Below are 25,550 nucleotides of genomic sequence, written 5' to 3'. Positions count from 1 at the left end.
GAAAATCTGTTCTTTGAAAGCATTGTCCACAATTTTTCAAAACCCAGATTTTATTTTTAAAGCTATTTCAAGACCTAGGAAACATAATGTATTTTAAAAATCAAACCCATATGAAGAAGTAAAGAAACCTAGAGAAAAATATATGTATATATTTGGGGTGAATTGTAAGTTCAGACACAAAGCCTTTCAGAGTGTGGGACCCCATGTGACTGCACAGATCATATGCTCTTGAAATTGCTTCTGTCTGAAAGTATTTTTGAAATCTTGTTCTTTCAACATACTAGGTCTTACTAAGCGGGATTTTTATAAAGTCACTAATAATAACTCACAAATGGATCAAATGAATAATATATTACTTAAAGTACGTACTATAATGTTTTGGACATTGAGTGATGTCCCAGTACAGAGGTTTTTAGATGAATTTATTTACCCTTTAATAATATAAATATCAAGTGGTGAGTATTGCACCAATATAAGGTTATTTTAAATGTGATTTATTATATAATTAACAATGTTATTCTTATAATTATAGTAATATTTTAGTCAAATATCAACAAATAATGTGCTATTGATTTATGATTGTTTTGTAGAAATAGTCAAAGTTCCAGCTATGAATCCTGAAAAGTCAACATTTAGTGAAAACTTTGGATCACTAAAAAAGTATACAACAACCAATTTTGTGGAATTATTGTTGCAAGTCTCATTAAGTGTGATTAACAAAGGAGGTTAAATTTCACATAGCATAAACTTTTTTTTTTTTTTTTTTTTTAGTGTGAGAACTTTCTCTAGAAATAAAAACAAAAATAACCTCACGTAATTTTCATTTTAAATATATAACCCTTGGCACAAAACTGAGAAAATGGCTGCTTCAATAGATATGAAACTTGCTTTCCCTTGCAAGGGTTAATTACTGAAGAAGAAATTCAAACTTAAATCAAACAATAAACACTGCAATCTTAATTAAAAATAAACTATCAACCAGTGACTTCCGGTAGTTTAGAGATGACAAATATCAAATATGTGGTAAAGTGAAATGTAAAAAGTAGAAGAGGGTGATTATAAGGCAGGCCAGCTTTTAGATTTGCCATAGCAGAGATAAAAATACTATGACTGATTTTAAAATCTGTATGTTGAACTTTACCTAATGAGTTTTATGTGGAGGCAGATGAACAGAGTACAGAAAACAAAAACTACATTTGCATAATGGAATATGGTTCTGCTTAACTGGCAAGAGAAAATTATTTTTTAACCATTAATGCAAATATATACTGTTTCATTTTGCATTATCTGATTATTTAAAATAATGTGTCTGGGTACCAAATAGAAGGCTTTTTTCCTACAAAAGATCATTATATCATTTCATTTTTCCAATTCTGTATAAATGTCCAAGTTAGTTTTTTTTTGAGGTTTTGCAAACAAAATAGACATCTAAATATCCAGATTTTTATTTTTCTTGAATTAATTTTGGTATTTAAACAATGTAAAATCTTCTACCACTTGATATATATTGATAATTCAGAATTCTGTTTGATGGCACAGTAAAAATCACATTTTATTTGTGTTTTAAATTTTAAAAATGCAAGAGTTATTTATAAACTAAAAATTTAGACTCTCTTAGAATAAATTACACAATCTCAAAATACCATTGCACTCTCCTACAAGTGAAAAGCATAATTTTTTACTAAAGAAGTTCAATCTTAGTGAAATAATTTACAATAAACTAGTAGGGATGGTGTTTAAGAGATTGAGCAACACAATTCACTTGATTCAGATACATACATACAAAATTTTCTAACAGTTACTTTGAAATACATTGGCTCTCAAAGTTCATTTAAATTCTTTATTCTGAGTATAATATTTTATCACAATTTTGAACTTAATTTTATAAAGACTTTTCTGAAGTATAATTATAACCCCTCATATATTTTCTAGACAATTGAAAAGAATATTTATAGATTGAAATTTTAGGCTTAAAACAGACCCTCTTAATATTTCAATCTTTTCTGAGTCTAAGCCCACGTTCCCTGATCTAACAGATAACTTTAAGAAAATGATATTAATTCATGTCAAACAGGATTTGTCTCTTAGAGATCACTTACCTTCCTCAAAGTCATTTTTGACCATCTATTGTGTTTAATATGAGATGGTTATTGAGTTACTTGATAAACTTCTAGTTTCCATACATAAAAGTACAACCATTCTGAATATCAAATACTTTGTGATAATAAAATTATAATTTACATCTATATTTTACTTTGTCTATTCAAAAAATGTTTGAAAAAATACATGGAGACTGTAGTCAGCATATTATTTCAAAATTAATACTAATGTTAATGTATGTTGAATACCTGTGATGATAATAACTGTACATTCTGAAAAAAATGTTACTATCCTGTATCTAATTGCTAAGTAAATCACTCACCATTTTTAAGCACTTACTGTATGCCATGCAGTGTGATATGTTGTGAAAGGATGTATAAGGTGACACAAGGTTTTATCATTAAAGACATGGGGAATAAACTGATCACAACAAATGATATCTAATGGCTTAAAAAAGAAAGAAAATATTCTAACTGTGTTAGAGTTTCAGGCTGGGGAAATAGTCATAATGATGATGACTAATAGATCATTTAGGCCTTAAACATAAATATAACTTTATTAAGCATATACAGGAAGGGGAAACAAATATACATAAAGGAAATAGTATGAAGAGAAGCATAGAAGATAAAAATTTTAAAATACAAGAAATTTTAGGAAATTTTTAATAACCAACCTAGAAAACAACTTGAGATTCTTCCTTATTTTTAATTTCGTATATACACCATTAACCTTACTGAGTCTTCCTCCAAAATGCCTCTTAATTTTATTACTTAATCTCTATTTGTGTTACTTTCTGAATAAAGTTCTATGTCATCATGATCAGGGATTCCCTCCTAAGTGTGATTTTCATGCATTAAGGATATTTGGCAGTGTCTGGAGACATTTTTGATTATCGCAAGTGGGGGAAGAGCGCTAGTAGAATGTAGCAGGTAGAGGCTAGGTATATTGGCTAAATTGTGGCCAATACTAATACGGTGAAGAATATACTAAATATTCTACAATGCCTAGGTCAGGTTCCCACAACAAAGAATTATCTGTCCAAAATGTCAAAGTACCAAAGTAGAGATAACTTCCTAACTTTATCTCTGCCTTAGAAATTCCTATTCTTGATTAGAAATCATCTAGTCATATAATGAATTTGATCTACTATAAAATATCCAAGAAGAGATATCTATGACACAGTTAAAAATCTAATGTTAGGCATCAACAGGGAAATTATTTTTGGAGATACAAATTAGTGAGAAATAAATTATAAAGGTTCAAAATACGGAGATGGTTAACATTTTCTAGAGAAAATCTTTAAAAGGAAAGAATAAATAATAAGATAATTAAATATTTATATTTAAAGGAGGATGGGCCAGGCGTGGTGGCTCACGCCTGTAATCCCAGCACTTTGGGAAGGAGGCTGAGGCAGGCAAATCACCTGAGGTCAGAAGTTCGAAACCGGCCTGGCCAACATGGTGCAACCCCATCTCTACTAAAAATACAAAAATTAGCTGGGTGTGGTGGCGCGTGCCTATAGTCCCAGCTACTTGGGAGCCTGAGGCAGGAGAATTGCTTTAACCCAGGAGGCAGAGTTTGCAGTGAGCTGAGATAGAACCACTGCACTCCAGCCTGGGCAAGAAAGTGAGACTCCATCTCAAAAAGGAAAAAAAAAAAAAAAGAGAGAGAAGAATGAAGATGAATCTGCCAACAAAATATTGAACAAATAACTGAAACAGAAACATTAAGAAAGGGGAAAGAAGAGAACATCTCTTAATAAAGCACATGGGTTCAGCTACTGACCACTTCCATGAATTTGGCTGTCTTCAGCATGTCCTTAGGATTAGTAATAATGCCACTTCTTCCAAATATATGTTATCTACACATATATTAGATATTGTTTCTTATATTGTTAACCCTTGTGTTTATTCTCATTTGGTAAAGTAGTACAACCAAGAGAAAACAAACCAAGTTCTTTCAAAATGTGAAAATTTGGAAGGTCACAGGATAGAAGGCAGGAGCACATCAGTGGGCACAAAATCCCAGATGAATACCAACCATTTCTCAGCTTTTGGCCCTTTCAATCCACTGCATGATGCACCAAGGATGTTCAGGAAAGTAAAATAGCACTATTTCATCAATCATTTCCAAGGCGTCTATAAAATGCTGCCCTGTTCAGGGAAGAGGGGCATTTTCCCATACCTAAAATGAAAATCAACTTAACAGAAATTGAGCTTAAACATTTTACCCAACTCAGTAATTTTGGCATTTGTAAATTACCTGATGGATACATACTTGTTTCTTATCTAGAAACTAAAAAATCTTACAGTAGTTCTGTAGGGTGAAAAATCTATTTCTATCGTTGACCCAAGTATTCCCAGTAAGGAAAGAAAAGCTTTTATTGTATTAGATCTTGGTTGCATTAAAATTATCTTTAAATATTTTGACTTCATGTGTTTGTTAAAACTATCAAATAGTTTACTTAGCAAAATAAATATTTAATTCAGAAAAGAAAATAAAGCAATTACTGTGTGTAGATTCAGCCATATACTTAGAAGGTGCCAACTTAATTGCTTAAACAGAGGTGAAGGCTTTCTTTTTCATTCTATGGTCACATTCCCTTTTAAATTAATATGTGTATGTGTGTGTATGTGTCTGTGTGTGTATAATTTATATATAATTAATGTATAAATATATGTTATATATAACATAACTATATGTTATATATATGACATATATAAATATTTATATTCATTTACTTATTTGTCATACATTTAGTGACTATCAACAATATGCAAGGTGCTAACTAAGCATGTCACTATGTTAACAACTATGAAAAAGCCAAAGAAGCTTTGAGCTTGGAATCTACAAGGAGAGACAGAAATCAAAGTTTATTTCTGCCTACAGAATGTTTATTAAAATATTAATAAATGATGTTTGAGAAAATTTTAAGTTGCTATGAAAGCATAAACCACAGGATATGACAAGTCTAGAGATTTTGATAAAGCTTTTGTAGGGAGAATTTGAATGAATTGAACTAAGAATTTATGAAAATTGGGCTGGTAAGGAAAAGGGATAAATTCATTCTAGGAAGAAAAGGAATGGCAGCATGTCCTTAGGAAGAAGTGAGCATCAATTATTTGCTAACAGTGGAAAATGCTAGGAAATTACGTGGAGTGCAAATTACACACCCATGTAGAGATGTGAAAGTGCATAGGAAAACATGCAGCATTTAATATGCATTTAAAGTGTATTATAAATAGCTTGAAAATAAATACATGAATGAAAGAATGAAGAAAAGATTTAGCAGAAGATTTTTTGCTATCAAGAGGAGCAGAAAATACTTATTAGACAAAAGTGAAAAATGCACAGAAAGTTGAGTTACTTGCCAAAGGTCATCTGGAAACATCAAGGAAAGAATTAAAACGAAGTGGAAAAGAAGCACAAGTTTATAGAAATTATGTTGAGACCAGAGGCTATTTATTTTTAAAATTGGAACACTTTTCTCTGAACTTATAATACATTGAAATTCATTGGAAATATTATTCATACACATATCTAAGTCAAATATATAATCTACCAAATGGTTTCTGGCATATATTTTCCTTTCAGTCTTTTCTTCAGAGCATACCATGAAAATACATGAGATAGATGGGATTTATAAAAGGAGACATAGAGATTGTGGGGCTACATTATTTTGAATAAATAAAAGAGAAATGAAATCTAATTTAAAAACATATCACAAGATCTAACTTATTGTTATATACACAAAGTACATTTTAGTAGACAATATACAGATAAGAATGTTTCTTTTAAATCAACATTTGTTGACAATGTTATCCATTATCCACTATTATTCTTATTAGTTGTGTCTTATTTTTATTCAATTTTTTTTTCTATTGGATTTTTTATGAGAGATTAGTTTGGTTATAAGATTTTAAATATAACAATATTATATCGGAACACATATTTCAATTCAAATGAAATCTTTTTCCAAGTTTACAATCAACTATGTCCTTCCATAATTTAATTTGTTGAAAATAGGAAGCATACTGGTAGTACATTTTAGTAATTTTAAAATCCTTTAATAAAGGAAAAATTACATTTTGGCTTTGAGAAATATCATCTTCAATAATAAAAACATTCTTTCATATTCATATTTATACTCATAGAGCATAAGGTATTCATTCTATAGTACGTTTTTAGATTTGCAAATATTTTTGAGTAGAACATAAAAGAAATATCTAACTTCCCAATATCAAGGATGGTGTGAACATCAGAAAGCTACCTTTGTTATCCTAAAGCAACTTAGGTTTTGTTGAGACAATATAATTAAAAACAGTCTTATTCCAACCCTGAAAACCTCTCTACAGGGGTAGAAGAGAAAAAAAGCAATTTTATTACTGAATAAGCATGAAACCAGGATGTGATATACATCACAGGCAATCCACTAAAGAGAATGCAGACAGAAAGGAATCTCACCCTTTTATATAGCCAAACAGATGCAACCTATTACATACACCTTTTCATTGTTGTGAGATCATCATAGGATGTAATGTACTTACACAAACTTGGATGTTCTTACAGCACATAGGCTATATGGTATAGCCTATTGCTCCTAGGCTAGAAAGCTGTCATGTTACTAGAAACTGTAGGCAACTATAACACAATGGTATTTGTGTATCTAACCATATGTAAATATAGAAAAAGTACATGAAAAATACATTATAATCTTATGAGACCACCATTGTAATATGATCCATTGTTGAACAAAATGTTGTGATGTAGCACATGACTACATAGGCCTTTTAGTAATTATTCAATCTTCCTAAATAGCTTTTCTCAGTTTTGCAATTCAGTAACATCCATGGTCATCATCTAATATAAAAGTCTTGGCCGGGCACAGTGGCTCACGCCTGTAATCCCAGTACTTTTGGAGGCCGAGGTGGGTGGACCATGAGGTCAGGAGTTCGAGACCAGCCTGGCCAACACGGTGAAACCCCATCTCTACTAAAAATACAAAAATTAGCTGAGCATGGTGGCAGGGGCCTGTAATCCCAGCTGCTCGGGAGGCTGAGGCAGGAGTATCGCTGGAACCTGGGAGGCAGAGGTTGCAGTGAACCGAGATCATGCCATTGCACTCCAACCTGGGTGACAAGAGCAAGATTCTGTCTCAAAAACAAAAACAAACAAACAAAAAGTCTTATTATAAGGTACAAACTGAAAGGCACAGATTAAACTTTGAGTGTTTAATGTATATAACTATTATTATTTTAAGTCTTGAAGACAAACCTAGCCTATGGTTTGTTTTTTTTTTTTTTCCAGCATGAGATCTAAACCAATAGCTCTATAATAGTCAACAAAATATTCATGAATAATAGAAATTCAGTTTCATGTATCAATTTATACTTAGGTGGGAGAGAAGTTACATCACAAAGTTAATTAAGTAACAATAGACCTGTTTTTTGTAGTCTCTATCTTACAATGCCAAGTTTCTATTTTTCTATTAGCTGGAATGTTTATGTTTTCAATTAAGCCAATTAATTGTTTTTGTTTGTTTGTTTTACAAGTAGGGCTTGTCTTAGTCCATTGTGTGTTGAGATAGCAGAATACTAAGATGGCATAATTTATGAAGAAAACTATTTCTTACATTTCTGGAGACTGGGAAGTCTAAGGTTGAGGAGCTACATCTGGTGAGGTCATCATGCTGTATCATAACATGGCAGAAAGCACCATATGGCTCAAATTTCTCCTCCCTTTCTTATAAGGCCACTAATCTCATCACGGGGGCCCTACTCTTATGACATCATCTATCACTACATCCCAAAGGCCCTACCTCCAAATAGCAACAACACATAAATTTGGGAATTAAATTTCTGACACATGGAATTTGGGGACACATTCAAACCATATCTAGGCTTGAGTACTTCGATGCATATTAGTTTTATTTTGTTATCAACAATTATAATGAAGATGGTCTCACTTTTACTCTGTCTATAATAAAACTGTTGGTTATACAATTCCAGGTCCTGTTTCTGCTGGGAGGACAATTTGAGCTAACTGGAAAGGGGATTGTGAGAACCATTACTGGGAGTACAGAAAGAAAAGGTCATGTAACAAATAACTTTTGATTCCTAGTAAAATATAATTCTTAAAGTAGTCAAAATAACTCTACTGGAAATAAGACAGCAAGACCATCTAAAATGTAATACCTAATATGTTCTCTAGAGTACCTCTTCATCTGAATTCAATACCAAGATCAGTCACTCATGAAAACTTAAATTTCAAGGCCTTGTGAGAACCACAGTCGAGTCTTCCATGGGTGCTGTCTCCACTTGGGAAGCATGACTCCAGCTGAGCTGTTTCTTTTTTGTTTTGGTTTTGGTTTTTGTTTTATTTTGTTTTAATCTCTGATAGCCAAACGAGTGATCAGTAGCACTTGAAAGCCTTCTTCCCAACGTGGTGACTGCATTTTCTTTCTGGAATACTTTTTTGTAGATGAAATTTCCAGGTCCACAGAGATAGCCAATTTCCAATGGCGTGTCCTTCCAGATCCTATTGTCTTTAAGTTTCAGGGTTTCTAGGAAAGAAATAAACCCTTTTAGGCATTGGAAATGGTTAGAAGAGGATTTGCTTATATCAGGCACAGGACGTGCTCTTAGACCCAAATTCATGGGCCTGCCAAATGTAGGTTCAAAGAAAAGATTCTGTGCTTGAATGCAGAGGCAGCAGGAAAAAGACTAATGATAAAACTCTGGAGATTTTAACCCAGTACATAGCTGAGTCTTAGCTAATTATTTTTTAAAATTTAATTTATCTACTTTATTTATCTGGAGGACTGAGGAATATAAGTTGTATGATACATTATGGAAATCAGCACACGTTTGCATAAATCCTAGGTACAAATAAAATAACTTTCTCTGTCTGATTCGAATACTGTGGTATCCCAAAAGTTAGAACTAAAGTTTTTAAAAGAGTCTTTACTATTGCCTGAAAATCAGTTTTTATGTTTTGTTTCATTTTTTTGAAGAGGGTAAGGTCTCAGGCCATCCAGACATCACACACACAGTAAACAGACAAAGCTCTTATCTTTTACATGTAGTTCTATGAAACTCAACTACCGAAATGTTCCTGGTAGTTATTCAGAGAGCATTTCCTGTGGTTTATTAGGAGTAGCATGTAAATAATTCTGCTGATGAATATCACATCTCTCTAATATGTTTGTATTAAAAAAATCTTTTTTGGTATGCAGGCTCAGAGTCTAGTGACTTTAAAATTCATCTTTTTTTGAGATGATTTGTTGATGACATAATAACCCTAACCAGGCCGGGCACGGTGGCTCAAGCCTGTAATCCCAGCACTTTGGGAGGCCGAGGCGGGCGGATCACGAGGTCAGGAGATCGAGACCATCCTGGCTAACACGGTGAAACCCCGTCTCTACTAAAAATACAAAAAATTAGCCGGGCGTGGTGGTGGGTGCCTGTAGTCCCAGCTACTCGGTAGGCTGAGGCAGGAGAATGGTGTGATCCCGGGAGGCAGAGCTTGCAGTGAGCAGAGATGGCGCCACTGCACTCTGGCCTGGGTCCAGAGTGCAAGACTCCGTCTCAAAAAAAAAAAAAAAAAAAAAAAACCCTAACCAAAGCAAATAAAGGTTTTGATATAGGAATTATTATTGTTTTAGGGCATTCCCATAGTCCAGTTAAATTTCTTTTCTCTTTCTTTTGAATTTATTCTTCCTGTCTGACTAAAGTTTTGTATCCTTTGAACAATGCATCCCCAATATCTACTGCACCTCTAGTATCTGGTAGCCAGCATTCTACTGTTTGCTTACAATAATTCAACTTCTTTAGATTTCACTTACAAGGGAGAGCAATAGCATAATGTTCTCCAGGCTCATACATGTCGCCACAAATAACAAAATTTCCTTAATATTTAAGGCTGAATAGTACTACATTGCACACACACACAAACACACACACACAGATATGTTTTCTTTTTCCATTCACCTGTTGATGGACATATTGGTTGATTCCATATCTTGGCTACTGTGAATTACGCTGCAGTGAAAATGTGGGAGTACAGATATCTGCTCGACTTGCTGATTTCAATTCTTTGGATATATATCCGGAAGTGGAAATTTTTGGATCACATGGTAGTTCTATTTTTAATTTTTTTTTTGAGAAATGTTTATACTGTTTTCCATAACGGACGTACTAATTTGTATTCTCACTGACAGTGTGCAGAGATTCCATTTTTCTCTTCACAAACTTATATTTTCTTTTGATAATACCCATTCTAACAGGTGTAAGATGATATCTCCTAGAGCAAAGGAAAAACTTTTCTTTCCCTCTCTGAAAATTCACTGAAAATCAACTAAACTAAAGGAAGATTAAGGGAGAAAAGGCATGCAAATTTTATTTTGATGTGTATAGGATGAGGAACTGTCACTAGAATGATTACCGAAAAACCCAATGGGGTACAGATGAGTATTTTTTTTTAATATGGGAAAAGGAGTTGGTGAAATGTGGATGATTTTAAGGAGGATAATGAATGACTTGTAGGGGACTCAATGGGTTTGGAAAACATACAGTGGCCTAGGACAAAGTCTGTTTGGGCTGCAGAGCAGACAATGGTTTGCCACCAAAGTCTGTCCAAGTGTGTTGACAGACTTCAGGTTTTCTTCCTGAGATACCAGTTCAGTTAATGAAAACTCAGGGAAAGGACCAGAAGTAATTGTTTTCTTCTTTGGTGGGTCTGATCTTTAGGCACATAACAGAGTATCAGAGTAGAGCTTCTTCCAGCCTCTGCTGGTCTCCAAGAGTCATTCATTTAAAATAATCAGCAAACTATGGTGCTATATTTGGGGGTAAAATTCCCTGGTCTCCTTGGCTCCTTATGGTTTTAATTTGCATTTCTCTAATGACTAGTGATATTGAACATTTTAAATCAACCTGTTGACCATTTGAATGTCTTCTTTTGAGGAATGCTTATTCAGATCTTTTGACCGTTATTTAATCAGATCATTTGTTTTCTTATTATTGAGTTGTTTGAGTTACAATATATTTACAAATATACCTTTTCAGACATACAGTTTCTAAAGCTTTGCTCCCATCCATAGATTGTCTCTTCACTCTTTTGATTGTTTCCTTTGCTGTTCAGAAGCTCCTTAATTTGATTCAATCTCATTTGTCTGTTTTTGCTTTTGTTGTCTATAATTTTGGGATAGATCAAGTTTCTTTGAATCTCTTATATAATTTATTTATTTCCTTTTGTGAAACATATTTTTGAACATTAAAAAATGTTTCTTAATGCAGTATAAGTGGAGCTTCTAAGTTTGGAGTCTTCTATGTTTTATCAACAGCTTTTGAAGCTTTGTCAGCAAAATGAATTATTGATATTTTAGCAGGCAATGGTAAAGTTCATAACAAATCAACCATCAATTTTCTATGAGTTTTTTAGTTCTCATGGAAGTGAGAAATCCTTTTCTTTTTAATTTATGCTGTTGCATGACAGACTCAAAACATATATATATTTTGTACTATGAAAAGTACTATGAACACTTTTGAAAATGTACATAAATGCATTTTAATTCCAGAACCAAAGAAAAGCATCTCTAGTATCTGTTATTATCTCCTCTCCTTGTGGAGACTTAATTCCAGGCAAAACAGAAGCTTCTATCATTTTATGAAAAGTCGCTATAGCATGGGAAGCCTTAACTAGGACACTTGTTTTCCACATGCATGACCCATAAGTAAACATTATTAAATATGCAATATGAGCATAAACGTCACATAAATCAGGTCAGACTTCTCAAAATTTTGAATCTCCAAAGGTGGGAAAGAAGTTATATTCAATTTCAGCTTTTTATAAGCTCTTCATTTTATAGGGACCAGACCCAAGGATCTGGAGAATTATGCAAATGAGATGTATTGTTCATGCTGCAAAAAGTGGAATCCATTCTGTACAATACTGTGCTAATCCCTAAAACTATTCTTTTTTTAGTAGTAGTAGTCCACTTATATCTGCAAAATGGACTAACACTTAGATGTTACACTTTGTGGCCTACAGCTATAAACCAATGACCTCAATACTTTGCCTCAGTTGAGCAATGCTGCAATTTTTCTAGTGAGGCCTTCTGCAATTGTACCAAGGCCAAGATGTCAATTTTTCATTGCTCTCTAGTTTCTAAGGCTACCAGAAATTCATGTGTATTTGAATAACTATAGATGTTTCTGGTGGGAAAGGTTTGTCTGAGTGTTTTTTCTTTTTTTGGGAGGGGTTGTTATTGCTGTTTATTGGTTTGTTTTATAAACAATTAGCCTGGTGCAGCTGTGAGAAGAGGTCCACCATCCTCCAGACCCCAGAATGGTAGATCCACCAACAGCTTGCACCATGCCCCTGGAAAAGCTGCAGGCACTCAATACCAACCTGTGAAAGCAGCTGGGAGAGGGGCCATGCCCTGCAAAGCCACAGGGTTGGTGTTTCCCAAGGCTGTGCGAGTCCACTTCTTGCATCAGCGTGACCTGGGTCTGAGACATGGATTCAAAGAAGATAATTTGGAACTTTAAGGTTTAGTGACTGCTCTATTGGATTTTGGACTTCTATGGGGCCTGTAGCCACTTTGTTTTGGCCGATTTCTCCTATTTGGAATGAGTGTATTTACCCAGTGCCTGTACCCACATTGTACCTAGGAAGTAACTAACTTGCTTTTGATTTTACAGGCTCATAGGCAGAAGTGACTTGCCTTGTCTCAGATGAGATTTTGGACTTGGACTTTTGAGTTAATGCTGGAAAGAGTTAAGACTGTGGGGGATTGTTGGAAGGGCATGCTTATGCTTTTAATTGTGAGAACATGAGAGTTGGGAGGGTCTTGGATGGAATGATATGGTTTGGCTGTGTCCCCACCCAAATCTGACCTTGAATTGTACTTCTCATAATCCCCACGTGTCATGGGAGGGACCAGGTGAGATAAGTGTTTTGTTGCGGTGGTTTTCCGCGTTCTGTTCTCACAATAGTAAGTTAGTTCCCACAAAATCTGATCATTATATAAAGGGATTTCTCATATAACCACGCTTTGCTGGGCATTCATTCTTCTTCTTGCCACCATGTGAAGAAGGATGTGTTTGCTTCCCTTTCTGCCATGATTGTAAGTTTCTTGATGTCTCCCCAGACATGCTGAACTGTCAGTCCATTAAGCCTCTTTCCTTTATAAATTACCCAGTCTCGGGTATGTCTTTTATTTTTTATTTTATTTTATTTTTTTTGAGATGGAGACTTGCTCTTTCACCCAGGCTGGAGTGCAGTGGCACGATCTCAGCTCACTGCAAGCTCTGCCTCCCGGGTTCACGCCATTCTCCTGCCTCATCCTCCCGAGTAGCTGGGACTACAGGCACTCGCCACCGCACCCGGCTAATTTTTTGTATTTTTAGTAGAGATGGGGTTTCACCGTGTTAGCCAGGATGGTCTCGATCTCCTGACCTCGTGATCCGCCCGCCTCGGCCTCCCAAAGTGCTGGGATTACAGGCGTGAGCCACTGCACCTGGCCAGTCTCTGGTATGTCTGTATTAGCAGTGTGAGAATGGACTAATGCAACCATCTCTATCAAATTTACTTTTCTTCTTTACTCTAAGTATGTGAGTATGACAAAGTAAGTGCCCTCTTAAAATTTATTCCTTGCTTTACTTATACTTGTAATAACTAATTTTATTCCTTTTAATGGAGCTCTGAGTAAAAGATACCCTTTTGCATGTGGTCATGGCTTACCCTTTTGAGAAACAATTTTTATTGGTTCTATAGCAAGTACAACAGGTATCACTAGAGCCAAAAATGAAACTTTGTTTTCATTTTCAGTTTGGAGTGTTTTTCTGGCACAGTGTGAGACTGCTGTCTTCTTACGTAGCCCTTTTCTTTCAAAAGGCACATAGTAGCTAAATCAGATAACTTTTTTCCCAAGGAGCTCCAGAGACATTCACAGTACAAAATAAGATAGTCTTTAAGTTGCACAGTTCTCTCCCAAGAAGATGTATAGAAGAATCAGGACAAGGTAAGAACACATGTTCCTCAGATTCTCAGAGGAGTTATCTGTATGGGAACTGGGGGAAAAAAAGAACAAGTAGGAAAAAAAAAACGGACATAAAATACCAGCAACTTGTATTAATCTATTACCAAAAGAATGTGAGAAACTATTGAGAAAACTACAGAAAAAGTAGCACCACTGTTACCAATTCTCGCATCTGAAAGTCCCTAAAATTAAATCATTTTCCATTTATTCCATAGCTTTCTGGACTTCCCTGATTCCCTTGTCCCTGTGCCTCCTGTATCCTCCTCATTCTACTTCTATACTTCCTTTTCTAATGTCATGGATTCTTCTTTTTCAACCCTTATAGACCGGCCAGAGTAGAGATTATTCCCTTTAGTAAAGAATGCTCATTGATCAGTAAACACAGTAGGCTTTAATATTTTTTTCTTCTTTGTCTTTCTTTTGATGATACCCAAACCGAGTAGCTACTGATAAAACTCAAGTGATATTCTACACTTGCCATCCTATTACATTTTCTGTAATTCTGTTTTTGCAGCCTGCAAAAGAGACAAGGCAATGGTATTCAAGGTCAGAAGGCTATTTCATCTGCCATTGGATCTACGCCAATAAACTTTACAAATGTCTCAGTGAACAATTAATGATCATGAACTGGGGGACTCACCCCCCTTCTGGGCACACCATTATATCTTCCAACTCACCTTTCTCAGCAAGCATTCAACTCCAGCTATTAGCAACTCTTGTCAATGTGTCTCTTAAACTATTAGGTCCTTTCATAGTTGTGTGTGGGTATTGGAGGGGATGTCTGTCAGATAATCAGCTTCCCTTGTCCACCAGAACTCCCTGATGAAATCTTTGAATCCTAATGTTCTTATTCCATCAAAGGAACAAAGCTGACTAGTTACAAAATCTCATAGAGGAGTCAGTACACATCCCCATGTGTGAAGCTGTAAAGCAGTTTGCTTTGCACTACTTCAACTTCTGAAGCATGGGAAAAAGAAAAAGTTTATAAATGAATAGTATTAGCTTGCAAGGAAGGCATGTAGATGAACAAGGAATCCTCAGTAGCTTCTTGATGGCATCAGCTTTGTTTGCAATACAAATAAAAGCAGGTTTTTCTCTCACTGAGACAAGGGAAATGTAAATTATATAGCTTTTTGGTTTCCTTTTCTGTGTCTACATTTATCAATTTAATATCTTTTCTGTTTGCCTTTTTTTTACATGTGACAAGTGCAGCTACTCTCCATCCTGTTGTCTTCGTAAAAGACAGCCTTTTTTTCAAGTTCTCATATTTTCCTGATTACGTCTCCTTATATCTTCTGCTTTTCTAGCTACATTATACATGGATAATAACGGACTTTTGGAGGGGGAATCAGGACTAAGACATAGAGTGAAATCACATGAGGCATTCAAACCTGTGTCCTCAAAATAGAGTAGATAATAACGTTTTTCCCTTATCCTTCTTTTCAGGAAAATCTCCTGACAAAGGTATCTTAGTTAATTTATGCTGCTGTAACAAAATTCCTGACACAGGATAATTTATAAGAACAGCATGTTATTTCTCATAGTTCGGAGGTTAGGAAGTCCAAAATCAAGGCATCAACAGGTTTGTTTGCCTGGCAAGCGCTCTTTCTGTTTCCAATATGGCATCTTATTACTGCATCCTCCAGAGGGGAGGAACACTGTTCTCACATGACAGAAGGCAGAAGGGCAAGGGAGCCAAAGTTTGAGTGAAATTTCCTTTATAAAAGCCTTAACCCCTTCAGAAAGAAGAAAACCTCATGGCCTAATCACCTCTGAAGGCTTCACCTCTTAATACTATCATATTGGCCATTGAATTTTACACCAGTTTTGGAAGGGAGACTTTCAAACCATAGCAGGAAGAAACCATTCATCCAAGAGATCCTTCCCTTCCCTTCCCCAGACTCGTTCTGAGGTAATGAGTGGTACAGACAAGACGTTCAGGGGAAGCAGGGGGAGTAGGCACTGCAGAAAAAGGGTCAGAAGGGTTCTGTGAAAGAAAAAGTACCTTTAATTCTCACATTTCCTGTTCTATTTTGCTTTTTTTCTTTTGCCTATCCAAATTAATTTTTTTCTTAGAATAATATTGATTGCATAAATACTAGTGATTCATTTGTTTTAGATGATGTCTGTATTAGTTTGCTAGGGATTGCATAACAAAATTCCATAGACTGAGTGACTTAAAGAGCAGAAATTTATTTTCTTCACAGTTCTGGAGGCTGGACATCCAAAATCAAGTTGCTGACAGGGTTGGTTTCTCAAGACACATCTCTTCTTGACCTGCAGATGGTCATCTTCCTACTGCATCCTCACGTGACAATGGCCTTTTTTTCTCTGTGGTTTCCATCCCTGGTGTTTCTTCCTCTTATTATAAGAACATGAGTCATATGAGATAAGGGCTCTGTTCTTAAGACCTTATTTGGCCTTAATTATCTCTTTATGCTGTATCTATAAATACAGTCCGATTGGAGGTTAGGTCCTCAACCTATGAATTTGGGGGATGAGAGAACATATTCTTATGTAACAAGGCCTGTCTATGAACCTCAACACATTCATTTAATTTATTCAAATCAGAAGAACTGTCCTCAGTCTACTGCTAGACTGAATTATCATACACTTATTCAAATATAATAGAAAGTTATTAACTCTTTTAAGAGACACACTTCCAGGCAACATTTCTGGTGTCATTTATTTTCCAACTATAGTAATCCTGATGAGAATTAGAGCCTGTATTATTGATGTTTATTTAATAGTAAAATCTTGAATTTTAAGATGGTATTTCATTTGACTGGTATTCCAAAATTGTTCAGAGTGAAAAGAGAGGCATAATAATTCACGGTATCTTACCTGAGTGTTGTGTGCCCACAAGACCTTCAGCTGGACCACTCAATTCAGAAAATGGAAAACTCATTCTATCTCTGTTGCCAAAATTGTTAGTAAAAATAAAAACAAAATCTCCTCCCAATTCTGAAAACCTCTCTGCAAAGGTAAAAAAGAAAGTAAAAATATTACCGACTAGCATTAAACCAGAATGTGATGCACACAGGCAATTTGCTAAAGAGATTGCAAACAAAGAAATTTCACCCTTTTATATATTCAAGCAGGTACAATCCATTACATATATGTTTTCCTAATAAGTAATAACTAGTCCTCTAGTAAGAGGACTTGATAGTACCATTTGTCACACATAGTTGATCCTACATTCACTTGGTAATTGAGGTGACCATCTGTGTTAGCTAATTGGATTTATTCAAAGGAAAAAACAAATTACCATATTTTTACAGCAAGAGGCAGTTTCGCAATTTGGAGTAAGAACCAGCCCCCTAAACCCAAGGCTAAGCTCCTACCATTTCAGAAATTCAGAGATGGGGGTGCTATCTTCCTTGATGATTACACTTCAGAGAGGTGGTTCCAGGTCATTGAAAAAGATATTCCTTGACCTTAAAGCTGGTGAGAGACTTATTAACTTTTATTTTGATTTATTTTTTTATCTCTATTAATGTTTAATGGATTACCTTTAAAATTGTATTTATGGTATTTTTGATATCTATATACATTGTATAATAATGAAATCAAGTTAATTAACATATCCTGTAATGCACACATTTATTATTTCTGTGTATGTATAGGGTGAGAATATTTGAGATATATTCTCTTAGCAATTTTTGTGTATATAGTATATTATTATTAACTATACTCACTATGCTGTACAACAGAGCCCCAGAACTTATTCTTCCTGTCTGACTAAAAGTTATTTGTAAGCCTGATTTATTTTACTTAGCATAATATCCTCCAGGTTCATCCATGTTGTCACAGATGACAGATTTCTTTTTTACTAACGGGTAAATAGTATTCCATTGTTTATGTATATATACCCCACATTTTAAAAATCCAGTTGACTTTTCCTAGATACTTAGATCAGTTTCATATCCTAGCTATTGTGAATAAAGCTGCAGTGAACATGGGAAAGCAAATATCTCTTTGACATATTTATTTCAATTCATTTGAAGCAGAAGTGGGACTGGTGGATCATATGGGTAGTTCCATTTTTAATCTTATGAGAAACCTCTACACTATTTTTCATAACAACTGTACTAATTCATGTCTCATCAACAGTGTAAAAGTGTTACCTTCTCAACATCCTTGCCAATATTTGTAATCTTTCATTTGAGTTCCTTAACCCCTTATCAGACATACCATTTGCAAATATTTTCTCCAATTTCAGACTGTCTTTTCACTCTGTTGGTTGTTTTCTTTGCTGAGCAGAGGCCTTTTAGGTGCATGAAATATCATTTTTCTTATTTTTATTTTGGTTGCCTGTGCTTTTGGGGGTCTTATCCTAAAAATATTTTTAAGACATATGTCAAAAAGCTTTTATCCTATGTTTTCCTCTATAACTTTTAGTGTCTGGTCTTACATGTAATCTTTAATCCATTTTGATTTGATTTTTGTATATGGTTTGAGGTAAGGATCCAATTTCATTCTTCTGAATGTGGATTTCTTGTGTTCTTAGCACCACTTATTGAAGAGACCATCTTTTCCCAATGTTTGTTCTTGGCATCTTTGTAGAAGGCTAGTTCACCATAAATGCCTAGATTTACTTCTTGTGTCTCTGTTCTATTCCATTGAGCTATGTGTCTGTTTCATGCCAGTGCCATGCTGTTTTGATTACTAGAACTTTGCCATGTATTTTGAAATCAGGTAGTATGATCTAGTGTGACTAGATAATCACACTAATTACATGAGATAACTAGTGTAGCCAACCCTTTTCTAATGATTTATTTGACTGTTCAGTGTCTTCTCACATTCCCTTCAAATTTTGCAAATTTTTTTCTATTTTTGTGAAAAATGTCATTGGAATTTTAAAAGGGACTGCATTAAATCTGTTGATCACTTTAAATAGTTTGAACTTTTTAACAATATTAATACTTTCAATCCATTAAAATGAGGTTTTTAAAAATTTATTTGTGTCTTCTTCAATTTCTTTCATCAATGTTTTATAAGTTTTAGTATACAGATCTTTCACCTCCTTGGTAAAACTTATTCCTAAGTATTTTTTGTACTATTATAAATGAGACCATTTCTTAATTCTTTTTTCAGTTTATTGTTAGTGTATAGCAACACTATTGATTGTGTGTATGTTAATTTTGTATCCTGCACCTTTATTGAATTAGTTTGTTATTTCTAACAGCTTTTCTGGTGTAGTCTTGAGGGTTTTCTCTATATAAAGACTATACCATCTACAAATATAGACTAACTTCTTTCATATTTGAATGTCTTTTATTTATTTTTCTAGCCTAATTGCTCTGATTGGACTTCCAGCACTATGTTGAATGAAGTGGTGAAACTGAGTAGCCTTATCTTGTTACTGACTTTATAAGAATCAGATTATCACCACTGAGGAGGATGTTAGCTATGAGCTTGTCATATATGACCTTTATTGTGTTGAAGTACATTGCTTCTATACCTAATCTGGTGAGAGTTTTGAATCATAAAAGAATGTTGAATTTTGTCAAATGCTTTTTCTTTATCTATTGAAATGATTATATGGTTTTTGTTCTTCATTCTGTTAATATGATCTATTGTTTGTTGATTTACATACAGTGAAACATCCTTGCCTTCCAGGAATAAATCCCACTTGATCTTGGTGAATAAGTCTTTTATTTTATTTTATTTTATTTGCAATTTTATAACTTTATTTGATGTATTTGATGATCAGCGATTAGTTCTCATCCACATTGACTGTCTGTAGATTTCTGAAAGTGGTAACAGGTACATAGGCAACCAAAGTATATAGCTTATGTTTTCTGGACAGCCGCACACGGATTCAGTATGGGACATTTGTTATTCCTTTGGCCCAGACAGCTTTGTTGAGCCTGGTATCAATGCACACATCTGGAGTTCCCATCTCCTTCATGGCAAATTCCCCAATCTCTTTGAGTGCCCAGGGTCACGCTTCTTGAAGCCCACTCCATGGATGTGCTTGTGAATGTTGATGGTGTATTCTCAGGTCACCACTTCGTTGATGGCAGAACGGCCCTTTTTCTTCTCGTCACCCTTCTTTGCTGGAGCCATTCTGCCAGGTCCACGTTGGAAAGGAAGGTGAATAAGTCTTTTAAAGCGCTGTTGAATTCAGTTTGCTAATATTTTTTGTTGAGGATATTTGCACCAATGCTCATCAGGGATATTGGCCAGTAATTTCTTTTCTTGTAATGTTCTTAGCTGGCTTTGGTATCAGGATAATGCTAGCCTTATAAAATGAATTTAAAAGTATTGCCTCCTCTTCAAGTTTTTGGAAGAGTTTGAGAAGAATTGGCATTAGTTCTTTAAATGTTTGGTAGAATTCAGCCATGAAGCTATCAGATGCTGGGCTTTTTGTTGTTATTTATTTATTTTTTGTTTTGTTTGCCTTGATTTAATCTCCTTAGTCGTTAATGGTGTGTTCAGATTTTTTATTTCTTCGTAATTCAGTCTTTGTACATTGCATGTGTTTAGAAATGTATCCATTTCTCTTGGTTATACAATTTGTTGGCTTACAATTGTTCATTGCAGTCTCTTATGATCCTTAATATTTCTGTGGTATGAGTTGTAATGTCTCCATTTTATTTATGATTTTATTTATTGATGTATTCTTTCTTTTGATATTTTTTGTTGTCTTTCAAGTCTTTATTTCATTTATTTCTGTTCTGATTTTTGTAATCTTCTTCCTTCTACTGACTTTAGGCTTTGCTTTTCTTTTACTCCTTTGTGTAACATTAGGCTTTCTATTTGAGATTTTTTGTTTGTTTGTTTAATGTAGATATTTATTTCTATAAACTTTCCTTCTAGAACATACTTTTCTGCATATCATGTGTGTATTAGTTTATTTTCACGCTGCTGATAAAGACATACCCAAAACTGGGAACAAAAAGAGGTTTAATTGGACTTACAGTTCCACATGCTGTGGAGGCCTCAGAATCATGGCGGGAGGTGAAGGGCACTTCTTGCTCGTGGTGGCAAGGGAAAAAAATGAATGAGAAGAAGCAAAAGCAGAAACCCCTGATAAACCCATCAGATCTCATGGGACTTATTCACTATTATGAGAATAGCATGGGAAAGACCAGTCCCCTGATTCAATTAACTCCCCCGGGGACCTCCCACAACACTTTGGAATTCTGGGCAATACAATTCAAGTTGAGATTTGGGTGGGGACATAGCCAAACCACATCAATATGTTATGTTACTATTTTCATTAGTCTCAATTATTTCTTGTTTGACCCAGTGGTTGCTCACGAGTATGACATCATTTTATATTTTTTATAGCAGTGTGTATTTTTGGTGGCTTTGATTTGTGTACAATGCTATGATTATGATAATAGACTATTACTCTTCTTATAAAGATGAAGAAACAGCAACTCTAAATTATTTGCCTGATATCAAAAATAGTTATTGGTAGAGATTATAATTTTTTGAGGTGTAAGATGTACAGAAATCATCAGGATGTAAATTGTTTACTCGCAAATATTCATGTGTATGTATTTTATGTACATAAATGCAGATATTCATGGGTGACCATAAGTATAATTATGAAGGTATTTTTAAAATAATTTTGGCTGGATGTGGTGGTTCACACCTGTAATCCCAGCACTTTGGGAGGCTATGACAGGTGGATCACTTGAGGTTAGCAGTTCGAGACCAGCCTGGCCAAAATGGTGAAACCCTGTCTCTACTAAAAAAAAACAAAAAACAAAAATTAGCTGGGCATGATGGTGCATGCCTATAATCCCAGCTACTTAGGAGGCTGAGACAGGAGAATTGCTTGAACCTGAGGGTCAGAGGTTGCAGTGAGCTGAGATTGTGCCATTGCACTACAGCCTGGGTAACACAGTCAGACTGTGTCTCAAAACAATATATTAATAATCCTATTAGTTATTTTTATTTAAACTTTATGACATTTTCTCTCAAATTGAAATCAATATAGAAAATAATGTATACTTATTTTTAGTGCTATTGAACTAATTAATACTTTAAAATGTAACTTTCTCATATTTTTTTCTTAACATAACGTTTATTTTTTACCTTAGCTCAAAGGGTGAGATAAAGATAGATTTTGTCTTACTAAGAGAATTTTGCAAGGAAAAACCAAAACCGTTAGAAAATATCTGTAACAAATAGACACTATTCCTTGTGACTGCTCTAAAACCTGAGACAGATGAGCCTCTCCTTGGGTTTGTTCTTTAGAAGTCTTCACCGATTACAATCCCCAAATACTTCACAGTGCATTACTAAGTTTTCTTTGGGATTCAGTGTTCAGTGCTGACATAGCATCGCTCCAGTGACTAACATGGTTTATGCTCCAGGCAAGCACTTCACAAGTTTTGTCCTAAGTTCTGAAAACAATTGCATCTCAAGGTCATGAGTGTTGTGGATTTCTCTATTCCTAATATTGATGGAGGGACTGAAGCATTTGGGAAAAATACGCACAGACTTAATGAACTTGTCAGGTCCTACTCTGTTTTACCTGAAATGAAATAGTTTCCTGTATAGCAAAATGTAATTTTTCAATAGCTTCAATTGTCCATTTGCTTGTTTTGTTTGCCTTCCAATTTGAGATTTTGGATAAACCCATGATTGGTTGTGAGTTTTACAATAGTTGTACATGGTAATGAATGAATTCTTTTGGTACTAAATAATTCCTGTAACTACTAAATTTATATATCTACATGACCAGCAGGCATGAATAATATATGTTTTTTTTACATTGAACGTTAGAACTGTGAGTGGTTTTATTCTTATATATAAAGAAATGTAATTTTAAAAATAATTATGTCAACTCTATCATTTTACTTAATTTTAAATATTTCTTGATTATGATATGTATATTTTGGTTTTAACTTAGTTTTAGCATTTAAGAAAAAATGTATAAATAATGTATATTTTTCACTTTTGAATAAGATTGTACAAAATTTTAAAATTCGATGGATAATTGGGATGAAATATGAGAGTAATTATGATATATTTAGAAGATAAGAACAGAATAACAAGAAATTATAGACATAAAGGCGAAAAAGTAAAGAAGAAAATCTTCTAAAAACGTCCTAATTACATCTTTAAAAACTGAAAACAATGAAAGAGTGAATTGTATCATATTTGGTCTTTACAAAATTCTTGAACAGAGCATTACAAATTTCATAATGTGATTAAAAATGAAAGCTATAAAAGTGAGAAAGAAAGTTATTCTCGTCAAATCCCCAACATGAAGTCATTGGATATACTCCATTAAACGTCATATTCTTTTGTTAAGGAGCTTTGGTTGGTGCCAAAATAATTACAGCAACAAATAATATTTTATTCATACCTCAGAAGTAGTGGATGCATTTGTGGCCTGTGCATTAGAAGATAATATTATATTGATTAACTTGACATGTGTGTTGAGAAAGTTGGAAACTCTGAAGTGTTGCTGTATTCCTTGTTCATAATGACACGTGCTTTTACACAAAAACCGATTAAAATCAGAAGACTTTAATGCAAGTCTCCATTGGTATTGTTATATTAGTTGTGGATTATTCCAGTAGAAAGGAAAATGTTTTAAAACATGGGAATCAATATGGTTGATTAAGTCCTAGGAGAAAGACGTGGTTATTAGAAAACCTAATTTACATACAAGAAAAAATAAAACCATAATAATTAGTCATACTGTCATTCTCTGAGATAGTCTTGGATGTCACATCTAAGTTCAAAGTGCTTTTGTTCTTGAGTCACTTTCATTAATAGGCTGTGTATAATGGCAATTATTTAACCAATTAACCTCATCTATACCCAAGTTCTATTTCGGCATTAAGGTCAAGTAATCTAAGCTGCTCTATAATTACCCTTATAGTGAATGAAGAAATTTATCATCCCAAGATTTAAAAACAAACTAACAAAAAACAATACTTACTTATTTTGAAATATACAAGATAATTAACAAACATTTTAAAATCATTGATTTTATGTGCATTCTGATAGTTTTTTAAGATGTTTGAACATTTTAAATACTATTTTTTTTCTTGAGACAGAGTTTCACTTTTTTTGCCCAGGCTGCCGTGCAATGGTGCAATCTTAGCTCACTACAACCTCCGCCTCCCGGGTTCAAGCAATTCACCTGCCTCAGCCTCTCAAGTAGCTGGGATTACAGATGTACACCACCATGCCCAGCTAATTTTTTTTTGTATTTAGTAGAGAAGGAGTTTCACTATGTTGGTCAGGCTGATCCGGAACTCCTGACATCAGGTGATCCACCCGCCTCAGCCGCCCAAAGTGTTGGGATTACAGGCATGAGCCACGGCGCCCAGTCTAAATACTAAATTTATGTTTGAGTTAGCATATTTGTTCTCATGGGCTTAGTAAGACCTTAGTTTTTTCAATAACTAACTACTTTCTTAAGTGCTTGCAATGTTTGAGAAAATTAACTCTGTTTAATTATATATGTAGTTCAAAAAGCTTAAAATAATTTCATAAATTGTAAATAGGGTTAGATATAATTTTAAAAAATTTTACACATATTAGATATATTACTTAATTTAATATTTATCCAAATGCATGTTAAAAAGTGATTGAATTTGTATATACAAATTACTTAAATGTATGATTCATACACAGAAGTGATATTTAAAATTAGGGAATTAAGAAAGAGTTTCTAAGCCCGGCATAGTGATGTGCTAGTAATCCCAGCTACTACTCGAGAGGCTGGTGCAGGATGATCCTTTGAACCCAGGAGTTTGAATCCAGCCTGGGCAACATAGCAAAACCCTATCACTGAAAAAAAAAAAAAAAATAGTTCTCCAATTTATAAACTTCTCATGTGTAGAATTGATAGATAACAATGTGTCCCCTCAGAAGGCAAATTAGTTCAGCCATTGTGGAAGATTGTGTGGCAAAGATCTAGAATCAGAAATACCATTTCACACAGTAATCCCATTACTGGGAATATACCCAAAGGAAAATAAATCATTCTATTACAAAGGTACGTGAATTTGTACGTTCATTGTGGCACTATTTACAATAGCAAAGACATGGAATCAACCTGAATGCTTATCAATGATAGACTGGATAAAAAAGTATGGCACATATACACCATGGTATACTATGCAGCCATAAAAGGAACAAAAATCATATCTTTGCAAGGACATAGGTGGACCTGGAAGCCATTATCCTCAGCAAACTAATGCAAAACCAGAAAACCAAGCATTATATGTTCTCATTTATAAGCAGGAGCTGAACAATGAGAACACATGGATGAGACTCTGTCTCAAAAAAATGTTTTTTAAAAAAGGCTCATGCCTGTAATCCCAGCACTTTGGAAGGCCGAGGCAGGCAGATCGCCTGAGGTCAGGCATTCGAGACTAGCCTGACCAGCATGGTGAAACCCAGTCCCTACTAGAAATACAAA

General features: G+C 34.4%; 1 long non-coding RNA gene and 1 pseudogene across 1 annotated transcript in view; one reads left to right on the top strand and one right to left on the bottom strand.

Moving 5' to 3' along the window:
- Positions 1 to 8,108: 8,108 nt before the first annotated feature.
- LOC112133120 (uncharacterized) overlaps positions 8,109 to 25,550 on the top strand; it is an 86,747-nt gene continuing 69,305 nt past the window's right edge. Inside the window, exons 1-2 of the long non-coding RNA XR_002914787.3 lie at positions 8,109 to 8,190; positions 17,425 to 17,590. This is a non-coding gene — a long non-coding RNA (uncharacterized LOC112133120). The remainder of the gene's footprint in view (positions 8,191 to 17,424; positions 17,591 to 25,550) is intronic.
- Positions 19,825 to 20,236, bottom strand: LOC112133119 (large ribosomal subunit protein eL31-like; annotated as a pseudogene).

The sequence above is a fragment of the Pongo abelii genome, chromosome 3 (assembly GCF_028885655.2).
Source record: "Pongo abelii isolate AG06213 chromosome 3, NHGRI_mPonAbe1-v2.0_pri, whole genome shotgun sequence".
Classification (NCBI taxonomy): domain Eukaryota; kingdom Metazoa; phylum Chordata; class Mammalia; order Primates; family Hominidae; genus Pongo; species Pongo abelii.
Note: the sequence above shows the minus strand (reverse complement) of the source record. Positions and strands in the feature narration are given on the sequence as shown.